At 45.8% G+C, this 25,366-nt stretch overlaps 1 protein-coding gene across 5 annotated transcripts in view; it reads left to right on the top strand.

Annotated features, from left to right (window-relative positions):
* The window catches only part of FAM135B (family with sequence similarity 135 member B), a 280,699-nt gene that overhangs the window by 47,785 nt on the left and 207,548 nt on the right, over positions 1-25,366 (top strand). Inside the window, exons 1-2 of one of the 5 annotated variants that reach the window (XM_042973071.1) lie at positions 15,465-15,641; positions 20,009-20,194. The exons of 1 other annotated variant lie outside the window; for it this stretch is intronic. The gene's annotated coding sequence lies outside the window, so the exon portion shown is untranslated. Of the gene's footprint in view, positions 1-15,461; positions 15,642-20,008; positions 20,195-25,366 lie in introns of those variants that run through there. 3 more of the 5 variants (XM_042973074.1, XM_042973070.1, XM_042973073.1) reach the window with 3 other exon arrangements.

The raw sequence follows: 25,366 nt of genomic DNA, 5'->3' as shown, positions 1-25,366 counted from the left end.
TTCTCTGGGAAGCACTACGGCCGGGCACAGTAATGGGCACTTGGGCAAGGATGAAATCAGAGTGGCTGTGCAGTACCTGGACAGTCTCTGCACTAGAGAGCTTGAACCAAAAAACAGGTTCTCTCTCTTCTTGGCAACGTGCATCACCCTCCTCACAGAATCTGAAGGACCTCTTGATAACCTGCAGTCAAAGGGAAACCCGGAGTGCTCCCTCTTTCCATGTGATGCCTCCCTTTTTTTCTTTTTTTTTTCAACGTTTTTTTTTTTATTATTTATTTTTGGGACAGAGAGAGACAGAGCATGAACGGGGGAGGGGCAGAGAGAGAGGGAGACACAGAATCGGAAGCAGGCTCCAGGCTCCGAGCCATCAGCCCAGAGCCTGACACGGGGCTCGAACTCACGGACCGCGAGATCGTGACCTGGCTGAAGTCGGACGCTTAACCGACTGCGCCACCCAGGCGCCCCGTGATGCCTCCCTTTAATGGTACCTGGGTTTGTGTGCAGCATTTCCTTTAGGGCTCAAGGTGAGACTGTTGCCTGTGATGTGGTGAGGACCATGGGCGCCACACGGTGTGGAGGAGCGAGCATAGGCTTTGGGCTCATCCCTGATGGCATCATGTGTAATTAGTTACTTAACCCCAAAGCTTCATTTATTGCTCTGTGTGCTGTAGAGTTCCCTCATACTGACCACACGGGACCATTATGAAATGACAATCGAGCATTCACGTGGAGGAACTTTGTGACCTGGAAGAATACCGTCTTTGTGCCGGCCCTCCACAAAGATTTCCACAGATACAGGCTCTGGAAACTTTGCTTGGTAAAGCTCCCTGTGGATAAATGAAGGCCTTCAAATGGGCAGGAGTAATTTAATTTCCATGAAAGTTAATTGAGATCTGTGTTTTCTGAAGGCTAATGGTCTGGTGAGAGATGTCCCGAGTCAAGCTAATGTGATGACCTACTTGTTTTTTCAGGTACCGGTTATTGAACAGAAGTCACATCTGTCACTGTTAACCTGTTTGCACAGTGACCTCTCCTGTCTCACCCACCTAGTCTCCCTGGCTATTATAGGGGAAGAAGGTCATCCCACTGAAAGACATGAAAGGCCAAGGAGTAAAATACAGCCCCCGGGAAGCTTGGTTTTTGTAGTTGCTACATTTCGTTAAGCAGCCAGACCAGTATTTGCATAGGGCTACTCTGTGCCAGGCACAGGCTAGACATAAGGTCCAGGAAGAAAAGCCATGACCTCAGTGCTCAGAGGCTTTCCTTTTCATTGGCGGTGGGAAGAAGATTCAAAAGAAAGTGAAAATGCCATGGAATATTAGAGCAGCCATGATTCTATGTAAAAAATGCACAAGGTGAGGATGTTCCGTCACTTAGGGCAGTTGCTGCTACTTTAGTGACTTTAATGATTCCTAACAGCCCAAGATAAAATACAAATCCCATATTGTAGAATCATAGAAGGAGATGAGAAAATCAGCCACCCCTTACCCCAGGCATTCTGTGTTCTGTTTTATTTATTATATTCAGGCCACTTACCATGATTCAGAATTTTATTATTTTTTCTATCTCTCTGTATGCACACACGCACATATAAATCGGCACGTGCACATAGGCACACACACACGCACAGTGCACATGGAGAGGCATCCTCTGGACACCTAGACCAGTGAGTGAGGGCTTCGAGGAGCAGGTAGGACGGGATGCATGACATAAGGTTTGAAAGACCCACGTGAAATAGTTTCAGTTGTCAATTATGTGATGTGAACTGATTATCTCACACAAAACAATGATAATCTTGGTAAATATAGAACAGAAGTTTCAAGTTTCAAGAAAGCTTGTTCGAACCAGTTCTAGAAGTATTCCTGGATGGAACCTGCATGTGTGCAGTAATGATCTGTTGAGTTAATTAATTGATGAATTAATTAGTTATTATACTGAGTCCCCAACCTCCTGCAGCTAATCTCTCTATACTTTGTTCTGAGATATTTCAAAAGCTAATATCTTTGTGAGATATAAACTGTCCAACCTTTTAGGATTCTTTACTTTTTTTTTTCATTTCAAGTAGGGGACATGCAAGCCTCATTTTCTTTTCTTTTCTTTTTTTTTTAGGATTTCTTTCTTTTTTAAAAATGTAATTTATTGTCAAATTGGTTTCCATACAACACCCCATGCCCATCCCAACAGGTGCCCTCCTCAATGTCCATCACCCATTTCCCCCTCTTTCCCACCCCCCGTCAGCCCTCAATTTGTTCTCAGTATTTAAGAGTCTCTTATGGTTTGCCTCCTTCCCTCTCTGTAACTTTTTTTTCCTTCCCCTCCCCCATGGTCTTCTGTTAAGTTTCTCAAGATCCACATTATGAGTGAAAACATATGGTATCTGTCTTTCTCTGTGTGACTTATTTCGCTTAGCATAACACTCTCCACTACCATCAGTGTTGCTACAAATGGCCAGATTTCATTCTTTCTCATTGCCAAGTAGTATTCATTTTCATACATAGCTAATTTTCATTGATTGCGAGCATATTTTCCTTTATGTCATTGAGTTTAGTCATAATGTTTGCTAATTCCGGTGTCTGTGTCATCTTGGGGTCAGTCTCCATTGATTATCCTTTTTTTTTTTTTTTTTTTAAGAATAGGTCACATTTTCCTGTTTGTTGTCCTGTTAAACTCACTTTGGACTCTTTCCTGGATATTGTGAATGTTGTGCTGTGGAGACTCAAGATTCTATAATTTTCTTCCGATGAGTGTTAGTGTTCCTGTCGTCAACTTGTTGCCTTCTTTGTTGTAGTGGGCAGTTAACTTGCTTAAACTCAGATTGCAATCTCTGCCTTTTGGGCAGGAGTTTAAATCTTGGGTAGTTATTTTATCTTTAGTTAGGCTTCTTGGAGTCTGCTCTATGCAGGCATAGTTTGAGGTTCAGCCTGGGATTTGGACAGAAAATATGTACAGACCGTGTGGTTCCCTTCTCTGTTTCTTTCCCTCGTAGATTTCTGCCTCACTTCACAGACGTTGGTTGACGTTGGTTGACGTTGTCCTGAATTCTGTCCTCTGGTCTTTTGGGCCAAAAGACTATAGTCTTTTATAGGCATGGCCCCCTGCCTTCATGGTAAAAGCCATATAAGTAGGAAACAGTGAGTCGATAAAAGGAGTGCAAAGTGAACTTGAACTTGACTTAGCTGATATTCGAAGGCACTCAAATTCCCTTTCTTTTTCCTGTCTTCCGCTGTATTTTCCAGCTTTACTCCACATTCTTGCTAAGGAAGCAGAGGGAGTCCACAGGACCCTGGCCCTCAACTAGATGGTGTAGTGCTGTCGCCTAAGTGAGAGACTGGGAATTCTAGGAATGCCTTTTCACTTGAGAGCCCCTTGAGTAATAATCATAAAAAGATGTTATAGTAAAACTTTGCATTTAAATTGCCTCTTATTCTTAGGATGTCAAAGTGCTTAGCAAACACGAATTGCTAGAAACCTTTTAGATTAATTAAAATGAGCAGATTTCCCAGACAAAGAAGATGACTGTTTTTGTACTTGCGATGTTTTTCACAGGTGAGCGGACTGACACACAAATACGTTCTTTTGTCAAATCAAGAGGTTCTGAGAACAGGTGAATTCAGCCTGAGCACAGCAACCGTACTGCCCAGTTTCATTGCTTTTCAGAATAATACTGATGACAATATCAGGGATTCATGAGTACCGTGCTTGTGTGAGAGTATTTGGGCTGATAAGTCAGGCATGCTGGCTGGCACTTGGTGTGCAGGAGGGCATTGTTTCCTCCTGGTGCCCTGTGAGGCAGATCTTCCCTTCGGTTTAGGCTGCTGTGTGGTGGGTCTTATTTTTGCTTTATAGCCCAGGAAATGGAGGCAGTTCCACTTGCTGTGGGTCCTCCAGCTAGGAAGTGTCAGAGCTGGGAGTTTTAAAAAAATGTTTATTTTATTTATTTTTGAGAGAGAGGGGGAGAGGGAGAGAGAGAGAGAGAGAGAGATTGATTGGTTATGAGCTATGGGGCAAAAAGAGAGGGAAACACAGAATCCAAAGCAGGCTCCAGGCTCCGAGCTGTCAGCCCAGAGCCTGACACGGGGTTCGAACCTACAAACCAGGAGTTCATGACCTGAGCTGAAGTCAGATACTTAACTGACTCAGCCACCCAGGCTCCCGCAAGAGCTGGAATTTTGACTCAAGTTTGTCAGATTCCTATATTCTTCTCTGTATTTTCTCTATTCCTATAGATATTCCTATATTCTCTACCAATATCATTACTAAATATTACCCTTCTCCCCATTTCTAAACTCCTGGGAAACATACACATTCTCGTCAGAAGTAGCAGCTCATCACAGACCCACTGGGAATGGGGGCTCAGTATTGGCCATTAGAGGACACGAGAGCAGAGGTTAGTTGAGGTCAGATGGGAGGCCATGCAAAACAGAGCCAAGGCACTTGGACTTTCTTCCACTCTATATCGTCCCATTTGCCAGTGCTGATATTCAGCACTCAGCCATCCAAAGGCAAAGGGAAGGAGACTGCCATTCTCTCGAGCAGCTGCAATGAGCAGACACCATGGCAGACATGTGGCCAAATGGTATTCTCACGAAAACCCTATGAGCAGGTTCCCATCTCTGTTTCACAGAGCAAGAAACTAAGACTTGAAAGATTAAAGGAATTTTCCAAGGTTGCCTAGCCCTTAAAAATTGTCAGCAGCTTGTTTAACTTTAAGACAGTTCCCTGCCCTTCTCAACACTGCTTAAAAAGTCACATTCTAATCAGATCTGATGGCCAAATCAGTCTGAATGGAATATGCCCACCTAGGTTGACATGCTACGTAAGGATTTTCTGTTCACGGTGGACACATGGTTGTCAGGTTTCCATTTGGAGACTGCTGTGGTTTTCCAACCTGGTGGTACCAGCAAAATACAAGAGCATAGTCCCATTGTGCCCATCCCAGCCTGGGCATGCTCACCTTTACAGACGGCCTCGCCCAGAGATAAGCCCAGTGGTGTGCCTTTGCGTTCTCGTTTCCACTTTGTTCGTAGAATTGTTCATGAAGCCCAGATCCGCTCCTGTGCCTCGGTCTTTGATGCAGGGGGATGTGCTGGGAGCACAGACCGGACTGCCATGTATTTCACAGAAGCCCGGACTCAGGCGTGGTGTTCACTGGCAGAACCGGCAGGCACTTTAATCCCTGCCGTCCAGCTCAGATGGATACATTTCCGCCAGCGTTTGTGTGGAGTGAGCCATTTCTCCGCGACGCGCTGCCGAGGCTCCCCTGATTTCACCCTGACCACACGTGGCAGGAAGGACAGTGCAGGGGGGTTTTCCAGGGAAATGGCAAACGTGCCCAGAGGTAGATACATGTTCCTGCCACGTTGCGCCCCATGGACTTCTCTTCTTGTGAATCCAGGTTTTCTCATCATCAAATCACCGGGGACACTGCTTAGTTCCATGGTGACCCTCTCCAGGGCCCAACTGTCACATCTAAGATAAGCCTGGAAGTAAATGCTCCGTGTGTAAAGGTGGAGGACTCTGGATGTACCCTTTAGTGGCACTTTAATGGTTGTTTCAAAGTGGGACCACTCCAACCCCGCCCCCCGCAGGCCAGTAGGGCACATAGATTGTCACAGATGCTGTGGCCCCAAGGCCAGGAAATGCAGGATATTAGGAGGTTGAGATAGCTCTGGGCAGCATGGCAGAGCTAACGAGGTGGTTTTGAAATATCTGCTGAATGCAGAGCCCCGGCCTGCAGCTGATGACTGGAGTGGCTTACTCCAGTTCCACTGGGGATCAGATTTGAAGTCTCCCCTTGTTTTTTTTTTTTTAATGTTTATTTATTTTTGAGAGAGAGAGAGAGAGAGAAAGAGCAAGCAGAGGAAGTGCAGAGAGAGAGGGAGACACAGAATCCGAAGCAGGCTCCAGGCTCAGAGCTGTCAGCACAGAGCCCAATATGGGGCTTTTACCCACGAACCGTGAGATCATGACCTGAGCCGAAGTTGGACGCTCAGCAGAAACTTTGTTTTTATTATTTTTTTAAAATTTTTTGTAATGTTTATTTATTTTTGAGACAGAGAGAGACAGAGCATGAACGGGGGAGGGTCGGAGAGAGAGGGAGACACAGAATCTGAAACAGGCTCCAGGCTCTGAGCTGTCAGCACAGAGCCCGACGCGGGGCTCGAACTCACGGACAGTGAGATCGTGACCTGAGCCGAAGTCAGATGCTTAACCAACTGAGCCACCCAGGCGCCCCTAGAAACTTTGTTTTTAAACAAAGGAGTGATAGGAGCAAAGCTGCAATTTAGAAAGATTGCTTTGAGAGCAGACCAGAGGGCAGTTGGTGGCCTTCAAATATGTGTTTTGGTTCATTTGTGGGATTTATTTATTTAATTCTCAGGGAAACTTGACACAGTATAGTTGAAAATACGTGCAAATTTCCAAAACTTTATACATGAACTATTTTTGGATATCGTTACTGTATTCTATAAATAGTATTTACTATTTGTTCTTGCATTTAATAAGTAATATAATAGTATTATTATGGTATTTGAATACAGCGCTGACACCACGTAGTAAAACAGCACACCTCATCCAATGAAGGTAATACTCTAAGCTTGCCAAGTGGTTGAGAGGCGTCAGTGGGATGCCGAGTGTGGACCCTGGCGCCTGGCTTCAGACTGGGAAGGTCAGAAGCTCCAGGGGGAAGAGCGGGATGTGCTGCCCCAGCCTTGTGGTTGGAGGCAGGCAGTGAGACTGCTTGGGGCTTGTCCTGGAGCTGAGAGGGCCCCAGTCTGGTGCCACCGTTCAGTGGTTCCACTTTGCAGGTGTAGACCCCCCACTTACTTGAACCATGCATTTCATATTACCTAAGAACCAGGTTTGGTTGGTGTCCCCAGTTCATACCGAGTTGACAGGTTCAGAGATAATTAGCCTCCCAACTGCTAAGACAGTGTCCTCAGATGATGGAAGACAACAAAGGTTATAGCCACGTTGCGGACAGTTTTGAATGTTCAAAAAGGAACCGTAACGTGGAGTCACTCTGATACCATTTTTTCGTGCTTTCACCTGTAAGACAGGGAGGGAGCATCAGAAGCATGAGATTTGGCATCTAACTCACCTTAATTGGAGCCCCAAGGTTCTCTTTGTTACTAGCTGTGTTATCCAGGGCCAATAGATTGTTTATATAAGTTTCAGGTTCCTCATCTATGACATGGGAACACTCACATCTACCTTGACTTTGAAACGCATAAAGCAGAGTCATGGGCAGGGCAGACACTCCATATGTCGCCTCTCTTTTTTTTAAGCTTTCCTGATTATTTTTACTCCCAAAGAAAACGAAGGCTCAGAATTGAATAAATCCAAGAGCTTCAGAAACAACATTAGATTCATATTTAGACAGCAATTAATTTTTTTCCTTGGGTAAGAAAAATTGTACATTTGCTTCTAAAATATGAAGAGCGGTGATTATGATTCATGCACACATGATTCATAGTGAGAGCTGGAGCTGAAACACAGCTAAACTAATAATATTTCGTCCTTGTGACTAAAGCTTATCTAAGCTTAGAATGTGTGCCCGCAGTTAGAGCAAAGAGTCCCAAGGGCGGCTTTGCTGATACTTTGATTTGGTGACGGGGTACAAGCAGAGAAGGTATTGTCTCCTCATAGCCCACTTCCCCAAGGGGGTGCCTTTGCATCGTCTGTACCTGTTCCCCTCTCCGCACCTGCTTCGTTTCCAGGTATGGTTGATTTCTGGTAACAGTGCCTAGAGCCAGACTTCATCCTTTCTGCCATGGATTATTGCAACAGCTCATAATCGGTGTCCCAATCTAATATCTCTTCCTCTCCAGCAGACATATTCTCTTTCTTCTTGCTGAAGTGAATTCTTAAAGCACTGGTCAACTGTGTGGCTGAGAGGAAAGGTCACCCGCTTGGGCATTTGCCATTTTCTCACCGTGTGACTCTCTGCCACCTCACCTTGCTGGGCATGAATTTCATCATCTATGAAATAGAGATCCCTGCTATATAACAGTCTTTTTTTGATGAGGATTAAGTGTATATGAAGTAGCTTACACAATTCCTGAAATAAAATAGGTAGACAGCAAATTGTGTTTGTTCTTCATTGGCCCTTCATCACTGGAAAAATCATACCTAATTTTATTGTGGCATATTCCGTGTGCATCCACGAAGACACATGCCCCGCGTGTGCCCTCCGCCCTTTGCTGTCCACATACAGCACACTATTTCCTGTCTCTTGCCTCACTGTTCTCACTTTGTACTTCTCCCCATCAGAATCTCCCAGGAACTGATGCTCGGATGGATACCATTCTGTTGTTTTTCTCTTCTCTGTGCCTTTCGATAGGGTACCTGGACTGTTTCAAGAAAGTTAAGTCTTCGGGGGGCCCTTCGTCCCCAGGAGACTAAAACAAGCAGAACCACAGATCTGTCCTCGGGTGTCTGATTCAGTGGACGTTCGCCAAGAATGTACTGTGCGCTCTTGCTGGGTAGTATGGGTCTGAATTGGTCACTGGCCTTAAGGATTCACACCCTAAGAGGAGACGAGAAGGCAAAACGGATCCACCCCTGAGTGCATACCGAGGAGAATGAGAAAATTACCAAGATTGGCTGGGGAGAAGGGCTAAACAGGAGGTCACTCAGGTTTGTGGGATATGATCAAAGACTGAGGAAGACCATGGGATGAGAGGCTGTAACTGAAGAAAAGCAGTTTCTGCAGACAACTTGGAGCAGTGGAGACCACGCAGGCTTTGGACCTGGCTTAAGAAGGATTTTGAGAGAAGGATTTTGAATAACGACAATTCCCTGTACCTGGAAGTTCTTTCACAAGATCTTTCCAAGCCCTGCTCCCTGTCCTGCTCCGGGCTGTGTTTGGAGGTCATGTCCTATGAGTCCTTCTCTGAATACTCTTTCTAAAGGTACCTATGACCCTTGTGCTGACCACAGTCACTCTTCACATCAGACATCACTGGTGTCTAATGTCCTCTTCCCCGCCTGTGCCCCCAAGTTTTAAGTGCGTACCCCTCCAAAAATGATTTAGGGGAGAGGAATCCCACTCCCAGCCCTAGGGATTGTTGCCATTGATGTTAGTCCAGTATATTGGTCCCCTTCCCGTTCCAGTGCCTGATTCAGAGAGGACATGGAGACTCTGTTTTGGAAGGTGAGCCACTGAGAGACATTTTGGGGATCTCAGGGAAGGATTGCTTTTTTTCCTCCCAAGAGAGGCACTCTTAAGACTGGTGTCTTCTCTTTCTGATGTTGTGGACTATGTGGAGCCGCCCTGAAAACCTAAGGGGATCTAGTCTTGGATAAAGCTGTAACTTCAAAGCCCGAGGATGGGAAGTTGGGAGGAGCCCAAGAGCATCATGACAAAAGTGACCGGGACACATGATGCCCCCTTCCTCTGAATCTTCAGTGACAGTGAAGGGATGGTAATGCATTTCTTACATGGCTGCATTGCTTAAGCCAGAGATGGGCAAATTTTTTCTCTAAAGGGCTCGATAGAAAATATTTTACGATTTGCAGGCCATGTGACCTGTGACCAGCGCCTGATGCTTAAAAGCAGCCATAAAAGAATATGTAAATGAACGGGTGCGGCTGTCTTTCAATGACACATTTTTATCAGGACAGGCAGACACCAGCCCAGGCCCCTGGGTCACGGTCTGTGGACCACTGATTTCAGCCATTGAGGAAGAATTATCTGTTTCAGGTACAGCTGTGCCCACTAGTGCATTTTCTCCTCCTTTACCCTGGTTCACCTGATGAAGAGCCACATTACAGGAAACTACTTATTTACCTGTTTGATGATGTAGTTTCTCTGTTACTGGAGTGTAAGTTTCAACATGGCAGGGACACATTTTCTCTTATTCGGCGCCTGGCGTGGAGGAGCTCCCCAGATGTGTGAGGGAGCGTGTGAGTGAGTGAATGAACTTGGGGGAGCTCATTAATCTCTTCTCATTTCGGTTTGAGTTGGATTTTGGCTATTTTTAAAGATTGACGGTGATAGTAGCTGGAGGTGCATATAAATCCCGTGTGTACCTGTTGTGTCCACATAATTACACAAAGAAGCCCCTCCCTCTTTCACTCTCAAAAGTGTCCTGAATTGGATGATAAATTATAAGATCACTCTAAAAACAGCAACTGTTTGTAGAGATTTGTTGTGTGGGGGACATGGCGTGAAGCTCATTTTAGGCACTATTTTATTTATTCCCTTACGAAAGCTGATGAGGCAGATGCTATTATTCCCATTTTAGAGGTGAGGAATGTGAGACTCAGAGAGGTGGGCTTTGTCCATGGACGCACAGCCGATGGTGGAACCAAGATGTCTGATTGCAGAGAACACGGTCCTAACTGTTACACTCCAAAGATGCCTATAATGATACCTCCCATCCCACACTGCTTTTTGCAAGGTGTTTCTACCAGCGGCGTCTCTTTCGCGTCCCTTGGAATCTGGGCCAGCCCTCTCACTGACCTGACAAACAGGATGTGGTTGAAATGCTGCTGTTGATCTTCCAAGCCTGGACCTGAAGAGATCCGCAGCTTCCACTCTCACCTTCTAGAACGTTCTCTCTTGGAGACCGGCACCAACTTGAACCCTGACCGCCCAGCAGGAGAGAGACGCCATGTCCAGAGAGGCCAGGCACCATTTTGCATCTTCCAACCCCAACTGAGAACTCCCTGGCTGGGTGTGGAGTCAAAGCTGGGCTCTGCTCTAATGCCTGATCCATTGAATGGGAAGCAAATAAAATCATCGCTTTTAAGTCAGCGGGCTCCAGGGGTGATCTTGTTATGCATCAGTAGGTATCCAACACACATGCCACACGTCCTTGTGGAGTGCTTCTGAGCATTCCGGGTGGTGTGTGTGCAGGTGTCTGAGTGGGCGTGGCTTGCAGGTGATCAGCAAGTGGCGACTGCTCTTATCGGTGCCGATGGAAATGGAAACCAGGGCAGCACAGGGCAGAGGGGGCACAGCAAAGGCACTGGAGGGACTGAATGCAATAGTGAAAACTTTACACGAAATCTGCAGTCCGTGTGAGCCTTCCTCTCTAGGAAGTGCTACTTTAGCTGGAATTGCATGCTTCCTGCGCCGCGGCTGTATAAAGTTTCAGTTACGTAAGAGGAATACATTCTAGAGATCTACTGCACGATGTTGTGCCTGTAGTTAACGATGTGTATTGTGCACTTAAATGTTTGTCAAGAGGGTTGGTCTCATGTTCAGTGTTCTTAACCACAACTTAAAAAAAAATGTATGCAGGGGCGCCTGGGTGGCTCAGTCGGTTGATCGTCCAACTTCGGCTCAGGTCATGATCTCGCGGTTTGTGAGTTCGAGCCCTGCGTCGGGCTCTGTGCAGACAGCTCGGAGCCTGGAGCCTGCTTCCAATTCTGTGTTTCCCTCTCTCTCTGCCCCTCCCCTGCTCATGCTCTGTCTCTCTCACTCTCAAAAATGAGTACATGTTTTAAAAAATTAAAAAAAAACTGTATGCAATAAGTCTACAAAGTACTAGGAGAAAAAAAATGATGCAAGAACTGGGCATAGTGAGAGGACTCTTGCATCTAAAACCTGCAAAGCTGGGGCCCAGGACTCAGTTTTGTCCCTTGCTTGCTCTTGGTCCTGAACTGATCTTCCCAGACCTCAATCAGTTTCTTTGTCGTTTGTGCTGATTGGAGAGGATTTCTGAAAGGAGCCTTCCAGATGTAAAAAAATCCAGCTCTGAAGGTTGAAGTACCTATGAGCAGATTTTCTCCGGTGCCAAGATGGCATCTTTGATCTCTGCTCTGGGCTGGATGACACCTCTGCATCCACACCCGCCTCGTAAGCTGATGTTTTAACCAGGCTTAATGCAAACCACAATCACGGCGTGGGACTTGTGGATAGTCATTATCAGAAAGCTGCTGCTGCTCCAAGCTTGTGAAAGAGGCTGGGGAGGAGGTACCGAGAGCAAATTAGCCTCTCAGAGAAGTGGGAGCTAGTCGGCTTTCCCATTCCTTTGCCATCAACAAGGTGCTGTTTTCTTTCTTTAGGTGCCAGGAAGGTGCCCTTGAGTAGAGGTTATCACACGGGGCTTCCGCTCACTCACACGCTCCCTACATTTTTCTCCACTGACGGTGGCGGCCACAAGGGTAGCAGCTGTACTGCTGAGGATGACAGAGATCCCTTAGCCACCTACAATGGGCCACCCAAGGCTTCTAGGACATGGGCTTGAGGCCTGAATGAGACGTGGTACTGTCCTTGCGTTACTCACAGACTATTGTGGAAACACTTAGGGGGGTTATTACAGTGCAGCCAAGTAAGTGCAGGTCATACCAGAATATTAACTCTGCCTGAGGATGTCTTCCCTGACCTCCGAGACTAGATCCAGTGCCCCACAATCTGGTTTGAAAGCCCCCTGTACTTTTCGCTCATAGCATTTACTGCAGTTGGAAATTGCATTTGAGAGCCATGCGTGCGAGCCCCCCTTAAAAACATAAGCACTGGAAGAACAGGGAGGTGGCTTTTAATGCACCATCGAAGCCTCTGTACCTTGGCTACCGACACTTACATTGTAGGCCTTTGGGGACAGTTTTTTGAAGGAAATAAGGGAGTACAAGATCTGAGAAGACTTCTGAGAGAATGAGATATTTGAATTAGGTTTTGAAGGTTAAATGGAAGCCTGTATTCGAAACAGCAGGAACAAAAGTAAACCTAAAAATATTGACAATTTAAAAGAAAAGCGTGACCCCATTAGCCCTTTGTTATGGAATTGGCAGAGATCCCTGCTAGGACTCACTGACATCTGAATCTTTAGGAAGGTGGGTTTGTGCCGGAGAGAGCCTGACATAAAATCGTTAAGGTTGATGGTTCTAAGCCCAGGTCCCACTGCTGCACAGCCACTCTGAGCCCCCGTTAACACATCTTTAAATTGAGGAGAACATTCTGTGTCCTCTTAAGATAAAGTAAGTAACACAGGTGGATTGTTTGGCTGCTACAAATGACACTGCATACATACAACTCCAGTTTTATGATTCCTCTATCGCGTAAAACATGATACAAAGACCTAGGCACTGAAATAGACCTCCACCTCAGTATGTCTGGACTCACTATGCTGAAAATCTGTCAGTCAGTCTTCAGTGACAGGCTGAGCTAGTTTGGGATAGAACATTTGGTGTGGCAACCCACCAGACCTGGTTTGAACCCCAGCTCCTCTTGCTCCCAGTTTTGTAAGAAAGATGTATTACTTACTCACCTGGAGCCTCTGTGTCCTCATTTAAAAACTGGGATAATGATGCCTAATTTCCTTGGTCCTTGCTAATTTGTTTCATAATTTGTTTATTTTAAAACTATTCAATGATGTATCCATATTGTTTAAGGGATAGATTGGATTATAAGTTAATGTATATAAGGCATGTGTCCCAGAGCGTGACACATGATTGATACCCAATAAATGACAACCGAGGATGATAGTAATGCTGTTACTGTTTTTGGAGGAGCAAAGTATGGGAGTTAAAAAGTGGGAGAGGACTTTAAGGAGGTTGCTTGTGGTGTGTGTGTGGACATTAACGGGTTGATGAGCTGGGAATTGCAAGAAAACAGAACACCTGGGGCGCCTGGGTGGCTCAGTGGGTTAAGCGGCCGACTTCGGCTCAGGTCATGATCTCGAGGTCAGTGAGTTCAAGCCCCGCGTCGGGCTCTGTGCTGACAGCTCAGAGCCGGGAGCCTGTTTCAGATTCTGTGTCTCCCTCTCTCTGACCCTCCCCCGTTCATGCTCTGTCTCTCCCTGTCTCAAAAATAAATAAACGTTAAAAAAAAATTAAAAAAAAAAAAAAAGAAAACAGAACATCTAAGTCGAGACCAGTTGCAGCAACATAATGGGTTGAGTTTGGGATGCATAAGGGGTTTATTATAGCAAGAATGAAAAGTACATCAAGGCAATAGAGATTGAAATATGGGAAATTACCAGGGAATGGTATAAAACCTGTCGAAACATTCTACATTGTACAACTAGATTGGCATAGCTGTGTTATAGGATCTTCGTAAGTCCAGTTTTAGTAGATATTGCTACCTAGTTTTCTAAACTATGGAGCCCATTGAAGTAATAGCATTGATAGGATGCACTCACTCAATGCAAGCATTTCCTGTGCCTGTAACTTGTTGGTGCATGTTTCCCAATTTAATTATCATATCCCCTTTTGAAGGTAAATGTTACAATTCTTGTCTCATGGGTCAAGGCTTTGAAATGTAGTTTTTGTTTCAGGATAAAACATATGACTTTTGGAAAAATCAAGGTAAAAGACATATCTCAACACATCAGTGTCATGGAAGAAACATAAAGAAAAATCTAATTGAAACACACATTTGTATAATCTCAATGGAGTTTCTCAAAGTCAAAAATCTAGTTTCACCAGTGCCCAAATCAAGAAACAAGATCATCCACATTCCTATGAATACCCTTTGTGGTTTTTCCAATTACTACCCACCACCACTGCCAAGTGTAGTTACTTGTCCTGACTCCTTGAACTTTATAGACATGGGGTCATACAGTGTATGACTCTTGTGTTTTGTTTCTTTTACTCAAACATAATTATGCAACTCATCCATCTTTCTGTATGTAGCGGTATCTCAGTCTTGTTACCATACAGTGTCCAAAGTATGAATATACCACAATTCAGTCACCCATTCTACTAAGATCTGTATAATCTCCACTGTTGGAGCATTACAAGAAGTGGTACAGACATTCTTACATCTGTTTAATTTATATATATATATATATATATATATATACACACACACACACACACACACACACACACACACACGTATATATATATGTGCATTTCTGTTGGGTATATTATTGAGAATTCATAGCTTTGTTACAGGGTGCCTGCATATTCAGTTTTAGTAGATACTGTACATAGTTTTCCAAAGTGGTCATATCAGACTTACTCCAGTAGTATACAGCAATTTCAGTTATATTGTACCTCCCCACACACTTGGTATTGCCTGCCTTTTTCACCTTGGCCATTCTGGTAAGTGTGAAGTAGTATCATCTTATGATTTTAGTTTGCATTTACAAGATTGTAAATGAAATTGAGTAATTTTTCATATGATTATTGGTCTTTTGGCATAGTATTTTGTTGTATGATTTGAGACTTAAGTTCTTTCTTGCTGAGCTTACCGTGTTGTACTAAACTTATCTAGTTCCTATGAATTCTTTGATGGCATAAACTGAGCCTCATGTGTGGTGTCAGCACCTGGGACAGTATCTCAAATAATTTATTGGCCAAAGCTCAGGTGAAGAAAGCTCAAGGTCCACGTTGAGTGAGAGGTGAAGCCAGGATGGAAAGCCAAGCCTGGCAGATGCTAATCCTGTGTTCTGACCACTCTAAAGAGGGTGAATAAGACTTGGTTCATCTTTCCTCCTCCATTGCCTCAGAGCAATTCTAAATGGAATGTCAATGGATCCAATGAGTGGAGTCTTCATGAACAATGGGGATTCTAATATGGCCGCCGTAGAGAGTACACCTGCAAGGGGTAAGACTGCATTCTCTCTGAACAGTTTTATGAATTTAAGAATGGGATCTATGCCAGCTCTCTCCACAACCACATCTTATTGACGGTACTTGCTCAGAGTGATATTTGTCTTCTCAATGACTACATTTGATGTTTGCAAGTAAGTGCTTGTAAGTGAAATACAGTGCCTAAGAGTATGTGCTTTGGAATCTAGTTCTGGTTCTCATTTATTCTCTTTGAACTTGGGTTGAATCGTTTGTCTTCTCTTGAGTCTTTTTCAAACCTAATTTTCAGGTAATCTCACCCACTTCCAAGGTCATTGTAAGGACCAACTTGTCCATGAGTATAAACTACTCTGGAGAGCTCCTGGAAACTTAATAATCACTCATTAGCTGCTAGATCTTATTATTAATGGTAATACTTGGAGTGTTAAAAAAGATAGTGGTGACCATGTGGTCAGCCCAACATGGCTTCGGGATGCATTTGTGACAGAACTGTTTTGAATTAAGAGGCAAATCAGTGGAATAGACTATGTCCACCTGGCATTGCAAAGTTTTCATGGTAGCAATGCATAGAAAGTATATTTTGAAAAGCCACCTGAGAAAGAATATTTATAAAATGCAATGATATGTATGGCTCAGAAAATATTGTGGCCAAGGGAAGGAAGAGGTTCCCTGGAAGACTTGGGTGGGAAATGAGGCTAAGAAAGTACACTGAAGCCAAAACAGAGAGAGTCTTGCGTGTTGTGCCAAAAAGGGGGACCACACATTCCAGAACCAGTGGAGGCACTTGATAGAGTAAGTAGATGAAGCCATTGTTCAGGAGATGGACCTATGGGGAGCTGAAGGGTTAGAGTAAGTTACTGTATCACTGTCATTAATTCTTGGACTCTGGAGAGCAGTTGGATTGCCCCTGGGGCCATATCACCTTAATTAGCTTTTTGCACTAATTACCTGCCTCTTGTCCTGTCTTCAGACACTTAGATCACTTATGATCTCCTGCAAAGTCATCTTTGGCTCTGCTCTTTGGGAAGCATCATGAGAAGTGGGAGGAGGTCGGCATAAATTTGAGAGACCCGGGTCTCCAGCCCTGTCACTGATGCTACCTTGCTGTGCCTTGGCCTCCCTGGGATTTCCAAACTCTATATTGAGAGAGCTGGCCTGGAAAGTTACCCACTGTGCAAAGATTCTGTGATTAAATCCTTTGTAATCGTCACGACAGATAGCTAAATTGGGAGCCGTGGAGCATTGCGTGAAGGTCAGGGAGGGAACTGCTACTTATTGGACACCTGCTCTGGGCCAGAAACTGGGTGAGGCCCTTTCCTTATGGTGACCTAGCTCACCAATTCAGGTTTTCCAAAACCTGTATTTCTGTAGTGGAACCTCATTTCTATGTTAGCTTCCTGGCCATAGATAACAACAAAATCCAGAATCTCTCTGCACTCTTCAATGAGATTGAATTTTTGGACTTGCAGAAAGCCACAGAGGTGGAGATGGGGCCTGAGGGTGGGAGACTGGGTGGTTCGCCCTTGACCATCAGCTATCCTCACCAGCATTCTTAGAGTTTATGTCTTCCCATGGGATCCTCAGTCATCAGCCTCTTGTCCCTTACCCCAGGGCTTCCACTCTTGGCTCTCTGAGCCTTTGAGGTCCTTCTGACAGGACACCAGTTGGTGCCTGAGGAACTCTGTGAACCTGCTGCATCACCAAGCTCAACCCAGGGATGAGGACATAGGTACTTTCTGCACAGAGGTTCCTCCAGGTCATCTGGAAATTCTCACTTTTTCTTTATATTAAGAGCGCTCAGCTGGGTTTGAGGGTGGAGGAGCTTGGGGACTCTTAGCAGGGAATGAACTGGGGGTGCAGTCATTTCTGCTTCCCCTTCCAGTCTCTCTCAAATTGCTCTCATCCCATCAGACTTTATCTGGTTTCTAGGTTGGGGAGAGGGAAAAATGATTACATTCTGAACTTCTTGTAATTCCTAGGCTTTTGAAAGTCCAAAATCTTTTCTGTCGAATGACAGTCTTTCCCATTAAATTCAAAAGTCTGCTTCAAAACTTACAACCAGGGACTGGCTTTTCTTGTTTTATGTCTGCAGTTCCAAGGTGCCCGCCCTCTTCTGGAGGTGGGGAATGCAGAATGCCCAGGTACCCCGAGTGGAAGGTGGTGCAGGGAAAGCCGTCTGTACTGGAAGAAACAATCTCTTTAGAGTCGCAGTTTTGGTCTGTCAATGTTATTTCCTGAAATCATCATTGCTGTCCATTGTGTGAGGCTGTGCAGGCCCATTATGGTTTCTATTTTATGGATGTAGAAACTGAGGCTCAGTGGCTGGGTGACCTTGTCCCAGTTTACATATCCTCAGGAAGGAAATATCACATGTCCTCTCTATTTATTACCTAGCTGGAAACTAAATGAGCTGTCTTGGGTGGTTGTGATCTTCCCATCTTTGGTGTGTGTGTGTGTGTGTGCACGCGCACAATGGGTTTAAAGCATATTCAGTCATTAAATTATCTCAGTAGTTCCCAAGTATTTAAAAGTCCCTGATCTGTAGACACATTGCTCAGATCATAGAGCTTTGGATGTTCTATGTGCTCACTCTTGAAAATAAAGCCCTTATTGGAGATGGGTTGTTGGGAGGTGAGGGTGGCTGGCCTAGCCAAGGAAAAGGGAGGGTTGCCACCCTCTCCCCAGATTTGCTCTGCATGTTTACCTGGTGATTTCACAAGCTCTCAGATGCACAAGGAGTAGGGCCAGATTGTTGGCTTTGCTGAACTGAGCCAATGGTGTGTGTACCCAACTGTCATCTGAATATAGAAATGGTAGAAGAGTATGTGTTTTTATTCCATTTTTTCTTTTCCAACATAGGAGTGAACAGCCTTCAGATTTATGTTGAAATTGTTAGCAAAAAATGTTCAAGGGAAAATTAGTTTTTGCCATTCTTCTTCCATTATCCAACACATCCATTCATTCGATAAAAAGTGATGAAGCACCTAGGGTACTAGATGAAAGAGTGTTCATCCCAGTCATAGTTCAGTTTCCAGTGTTTTCTGAGAAAAATGAATAATTTAAGCAGACATATACTTGAAATACTTCTGAAATCTCAGAGAAGCAATGTGTAGGCCAAATGGGGTGTCTTGGTGGAAGATGTCCTAAGTTACTGGATAGAATGACCCTTAAAGTATGTTATTAAGAATACTTAAGAATTAACTGGAAGATAGGAGGCTCATCAAAACAGAGAGAGCAGATGAGCAAAGGCTTGGAAATTTGAGACAGATGGTGAGATGGAGCACATCTAAGCTGGAGAGTGTCAACAAGGCATGAAGGACAAGAAGGGGGAGGGGGAGACTTTATGGATGCTGGAGAGAGGGAGCTGGGAGGGACTCTTCCTCGGTGTAATTCAGACCCTGCTCATTGTAGGGCTTGTGTCTTCCATTTTGCTGTGTGCTCTGGTGAAGGTAAGAGGCTGTGTGTACAATGGAAAAATTGTTGGAATTGTAAAACTTTCAAACTAAAAGGGAAAAAGTTGGGGTCTCCCAGCTGCAGAGAGAGAAAGCTTGATCATTCCCAAGGATTGGGCATCTCTGTTGTGTTAGACACTGTTCATCCTGGCCTAACTGACTCAGAAAGAAGAGCTGGGGGCAAGGGTTGTGTGCACACAGTACTAGGTTGTGATCCTAGGTTGGAGGAGAGAGGGTCCGGGAAGCAAAGCATGGAAGGATAGAGAGCCACTGGGGGCGCCAGCCAGGTGGCCATCTTTACAGTTCTGGTTTTGTATTCCCGCAGGTGCCAAGGGCAGTGCCTGAGAAGCAGTGTAAAATGTATCTCAGGCTGTCCATCGTGGCTGCCGGGAGAGAGGAAATCATGTATTTGTTGTTCTGGACAGAAGTTTGTTCCAGATGGGGTTAATATCCCAGGGGTGCGAGAGAGTGCGTTGTGAGGCTCAGGCAAGGCGGGATCAGATTCCACTCCACTCACTGGAGGTTACTGGAGCCCCAGCAGAACCGGTCATCCCTGAGATGATTTGGATCAGAGTCAGTGAGGCCAAGAAGATGTGAAATAGAACATGAGAAGCTTCCAGAGGCACACTGCATGAGTTACCTATTACCTCGAAGGTCAGCAGCTTAAAACAACAACATTAATGATCTCACAGGGTTGCGAATCTGCCTGTGTGCTTAAGCTCTGGGTGATCCGGCTCAGGACTCTGCATGGTACAATGAAGCTGTTGCCTGGGGCTACATCCTCTTCAGGGTGATCCCCTTTCAAGTTCACTGAAATGGTGGTCTGCAGGATTCACTTCTCAGAGGGTCCTCTGTTGGCTGGGGATCCCTCAGGCCCTTGCCATGGGGCCCTCTTCCTGGGGCAGCAAGCCCTTATCAGAGAGAGCAAGAGAGGGCAGGCAGAGTGGGAGCCAGAATCTTTGTGATCTTGGGGGAGGGTGACACAAGGTCATAGATACCAGGAGATAAGGCCTAGGGGGGCCCCTTTAGAGGCTTCCTGCCACACAGAATATCGCATTTTACGTTCACAGGTGTCCCAAGGGCATGATCCTCTTATGCCACGAGGAAGTCAACTCAGAAGTTTGACATTCTCTCCTCCCGGAGCCCTTCCTGATAATGTCAGCCCCACTGCTGGGGTGTCTGCTCTTCCTGAGTCTCCCTTGCCCACGTGCAGCACCCTGTGACATCCCCAGTCCGACCCTGGCCTCGGTTCTCAGGTCTGTGCTGTGGCTCTGTCTCGCTCCCGCTGCCAGCACAGAATACAGGCAGTATCTTAGGACAACAGTTTCAGCTGTCAGCCCTGAAACTGGACTTCTGGGTCTAAGTCCCAGCCCTGTAGCCCTCGAACAATGAGAGTAGCCTCGCGGGCTTCCGTTCCCTCCTCTTCCACGGAATGGGAATACCACTAGGCTCACAGTCTCTTTTGAAGATCGCTTAAAGACACGAAACACACTCAGAACAGTGCAGGGTTTTTCTTGGTATTTAATAGTCTCTGCAACTCGTCCCCGAGATTCTCACCCTCGACAGGATTGCCGTGGGAGGGACTGTCCCGCATGTGGTAGGTCGTGTGCCCACATCTCTGGTCTCCCCCCACTGACTGCTTGTGACCCTCTCCAGTTGTGAAAACCCAAAATCCTTCAGGGCCTTGCTGGTGGAACTGCCCCCCAGTTGAGAACCTCTGCCCTGTACCCATCAGAAGGTCAGGGAAACGTTTTGAATGAATGACTGGGTGGGTGCCGAGGGGGTCCTGTCTTTGTGATGAGGAGAACAAAGGCAAGGGAAATGTAGCTCAGCTTGAATCTCCTTACAGCTTGCGGCCCACTGAATAAATAAATCCCTGAGACACGCAGAGCGTTCCTCAAGGAAGTCATGGTGGCCCTAATGCTGATGCCTTGCTAGAGACTGAAAGCAACCTTCCCTTGAGAATAGCCAGACCTCCCAGGATCCTATGACTCTTCTTTCGCTTGCAGAAGTCCCTTTAGAGACTTAGCTTGTCTCTCCCCCACCCCCTCAAACTTAAAAGTATATAATTAGTCCCTCCTCACAATCACAACGCAGCCCTTTCTGCCCACGGATCCTGTCCCTGTGCTATAATAAAAGCACCCTTTTGCACCGAGGCTGTCGCAAGAATTCTTTCTCGACTGCTGCACAGCAGGGCCCCGCATCATTTGGAGAGGGGACGGCGCAGACTGGAGAGCCAGAGGAGGGAAACGAATGTGCTGAAGGGGCCGAATTTTAAGGTCACTGTGCCCTGAGCTCAAGGTCAAGGTCAAGGTCCAGCCCACTGTCCTTTGGAGCCAGGAGCCGCTTCAACTCTGTGGCATTGTTTTCTTGTCCGTAGAACAGAGATAAAAATCCCTACTTTCAGGATTGCTATGAGAACTAAATCAAACAATGTCTGTGCAACAGTGTGGGACACTTCAGCTGCCACAGCACCAGACTCCCTTTTAGCCGTGGAGCTCCATGTTACCGGGTCAACAGTTTGGTGCACTGCTTGAAAAAATCCTCCTGAGAAACCGGCCTGCAGATCACGAGTGGTTCCTGGGCCACTTTCCAAGGTGGTCGTGGTGGCTTCTGACAAGTGGGGCGTGTGAGTGGAGGGTGAGGGGCTTTGCCTGGGCGTTGGAAAGGTTGAGCAGAAGGGACCCAAGAGGCTTCCTTCCAGAGAAGAGTATGTGGTTGAGGGGTTGTCTTCAGGGATCAGCACTGAATTTTCCTGTGCAGTGAGTGGGGGCAGTATTTTCTCATTTGTCCACAAACTGCAGTTATCTATCTATCTATCTATCTATCTATCTATCTATCTATCTATCTATCTATCTTCTCTTTCTTTTTTTGATATAATTTATCGTCAAATTGGTTTCCATACAACACCCAGTGCTCACTTATCACATCAGGGAAATACAAATCAAAACCACACTGAGATACCACCTCATGCCGGTCAGAGTGACTAAAATGAACAAATCAGGAGACCACAGACGCTGGCGAGGATGTGGACAAATGGGAACCTTCTTGCACTGTTGATGGGAATGCAAACTGGTGCAGTTTATTTATTGATTTTTAAGTTTATTTATTTGAGAGAGAGAGAGAAGGAGAAAGAGAATCCCAAGCAGGTTCTGTACCGTCATCGTGGAGCCCGATGCAGGACTCGAACTCACTACCCATGAGATCATAACATGACCCCAAATCAAGAGTTGGATGCTTATTCACCTGAACTACCCTGCCCCTCCGCAAACTTCAGTTTAATCTGCATTATTTACCTTTGCACTGGGAGCAGACACTCAAAGCTATGTGGCGTGGTGGCTGAGAGCAGCGACTCGGGAGGCAGATCGGAGTGGTGGGTCCCAGCCCTGTTCTGGCTGTCGGTCCTTGGACAGGTGACCCGCTCTCCCGTGCCCTTGTCTCCCCGTCAGGAGAGAGCACCCACCCCCTCGGGTGGAGGTGTCAGACGATTGGCGTCTGGCCCACGGTGAGTGTTTTGTGCACGTGACAGAGCTGTGGGTCCCGCCTGAGGTGGGACATGGTAGAAGAGAGGCTGTCCGGTCCTCTCGGACCTGGCTCAAGAATGTCCAGGGCCGAGTACAGTGTTGGACGTGAGAGTTCTTCTCTGCTTATTTAGGCGTGTGCGTGTGTGTGTGTGTGTGTGTGTGTGTGTGTGTGTGTGTGTTAGCATTCTGATTTATTTACTTAGGAACACTGTCCCTTGTGAGGGTTTTTTTCGAGCTGTGTTATCGAAGGATGATTGACCTGTGAAAAATCATACCTATTTAATATATTTAACTCCATGAGTTTGGGCTGATCAGTACACACCTGTGAAACCATCACCACCATCACGGCCATGCATATCCATCATCTCCTAGTTTCCTCCTGTGTTCTTTCCTTTTCATATTCTAATTTTATTCTTTTTTGTGTGTGTGTGGTAAGAACATTGAGTATAAGATCGACCCTCTTCGCAAATTTTAAACTTACAACATTGCATTGTTAGCCGCAGGTGCGATGCTGTGTCCTGAACGTGCTTGTCTTGTGTAGCTGAAACTCGGGGCCCTCGGACCATCATCTTCTCGTCTCCCTCACCTCCTTACCCCTGGCACAGCTACTTCTCTACTGTCTGCTTCTATGAGCTTGACTTTTTACAATTCCACATATAAGTGAGATGGTACAGTATTTGTCTTTCTGTCTGTGGCTCATTTCACTTAGCCTGATTGATGCCCTCCAGGTCTATCCATGCTGTTGCAAATGGTGGGATCTTTCTTTTTTTGAGGCTGAATAATAGTCCGTTGTATGTATATACAACATGTCCTTTATCCATTCATCCATCATTGAACCATGAAGTCATTTCCATTTCCTGGCTATTGTGAATAATGCGGCAATGAAGATCCTGGTTTCAAGTTTGTTTATTAAATTTTTTTCAATGTTTTATTCATTTATTTTTGAGAGAGAGAGAGAGAGAGAGAGAGAGAGAGAGAGAGAGAGAGAGAATGAGTGGGGGAAGGGCAGAAGGAGAGGGAGACACAGAGTCTGAAGCAGGCTCCAGGCTTCAAGTTCTCAGCACAGAGCCTGATGTAGGGCTCGAACTCATGGACCGTGGTGAGATCATGATGTGAGCCAAAGTCAGATGCTTAACCAACTGAGCCATCCAGGTGCCCCAAAGATCCTGGTTTCATTTCCTTTGGATAAATGCCCAGAACTGGGTCTGTTGGATTATATGTTGGTTCTGTTTTTAATTATTTGAGGAGCCTCCATACTCTTTTCCATAAAGGCTGCACCAGTTTTATATTTCTCATCCTGTGTCTTCTTGAAAGTGCATTCTGTTTGCCAAGCAAGTAAGGAGTCCCTTATCTGAGTTTGTGGGACCTACCATAATGCTAGAGATGCCCTGTGTGTGCCACACCTATGGGAGGGGTTGATGCTGTCTGGGAGGAAATCTTCTAAGCACTCCTGAATCTGCAGGTTTCTAAGACCCCAGGGAATTCGGAGTTCACCTTGCACTGCCTTTTCTTCTGGTTTGCTTTCTACGAGAGCCCTATTGTTTGGAAGGCTTCTGCAGCAATCTCTCTCTCCATCTCTCTCCCTCCCTCCCTCCCTCCCTTCCCCCCCCCGCCTCTCTCTCTCTCTCTCTCTCTCTCTCTCTCTCACACACACACACACACACACACACACACTCATGTACACACACACACACACCAGGGACAGACACGTAGCAGCCACTCAGGAACTACTTGTAGCCACCTGACCAGCAAGTGAACAGTACAGCTATCCATGGAGGGCAGGACTTGCCCAGGTAAACATGCCTAAGTTCCCAGGATGTTGGTCCTTTCTGTGAAGAACCACTTAAGCCAGATGGTGCTCAGAAATGATCATGTGAGTTTTCTGTCATAGCTTTACCCTGTAATGTATCACCCAGGATGATGTGACTGGCCAATCAGTCACATCCGTCACCCGGCTCTTAAGAAAGGCAACACAATTGGTTGTTATTGCTATAGGAAAAGATTACATTAGATAGAACGACTGTCATCCTTGGCCTTCCCAGGTCCCATTGCTGTGTCAGCTGGGGTTAAGAGGCCATTTTTCTTTCTTTTTGCTGAAGACTGGGAAAATAGATGTGAAACGTCCCTGGAACCAACATTTGGCTCAGAGCCCAGGCAGGTAAACAGATGGATTCCTTCCAAGCCTGTGGCTGCTGCTCAGGGAAGAAAGACAACATGAGCTCTGTGTGTCTCCTGTGTGCTTCCTCATCATGGTTTTCCATTGCACAACTTCTGGTTCTGTGGGATGGGGATTGCAAAAGGGGCAACCAGAGTTCAGAACGTTTCAGCAGTTCGCTCAGGTTTACAGAGCTGGGAGAGTTTCCTTGTCTTTCATAGGGGGGCATTTGGTTATGTTACGTTTTCTGAAAGAGTATATACTATCATCTATCAGTCCAGGTGAGAACCCACAAAGTAAGAATTCCATAATCAGGGAAGGTAGAGAGATACTCTGTACTTTTTGGAGTGGCATAGAGGGAATAATTATAACAAAGGCTCTGAGAATTCCTGCAGTCTTGACATCTGCTTAACCCATTTTCTTCCAAGTTTTATTGAGCATGGAAACTACTTTTCATGTAACACCAACTGATATTTCATATAAGAGTGTCCACGTAGGGGTGCCTGGGTGGCTCTTTGAGCACCTAACTCTTGATTTTGGCTCGGATCGTGATCCCAGGGTTGTTAGATAGAGCCCCACGTTGACTCTGCACTGAGTGTGGAGCCTGCTTAAGAGCCTCTCTCTTTTTCTCTTTCTCTTTCTTTCTCTTTCTCTTTCTCTTTCTCTTTCTCTCTCTCTCTCTCTCTCTCTCTCTCTCTCTCTCTCTCCCTCTCCCTCTCCCTCTCCCTCTCCCTCTCCCTCTCCCTCTC

The sequence above is a fragment of the Panthera tigris genome, chromosome F2 (assembly GCF_018350195.1).
Source record: "Panthera tigris isolate Pti1 chromosome F2, P.tigris_Pti1_mat1.1, whole genome shotgun sequence".
NCBI classification, from domain to species: domain Eukaryota; kingdom Metazoa; phylum Chordata; class Mammalia; order Carnivora; family Felidae; genus Panthera; species Panthera tigris.
The sequence above is the reverse complement of the archived record's forward strand: the minus strand, read 5'-3'. Positions and strand labels throughout refer to the sequence as shown.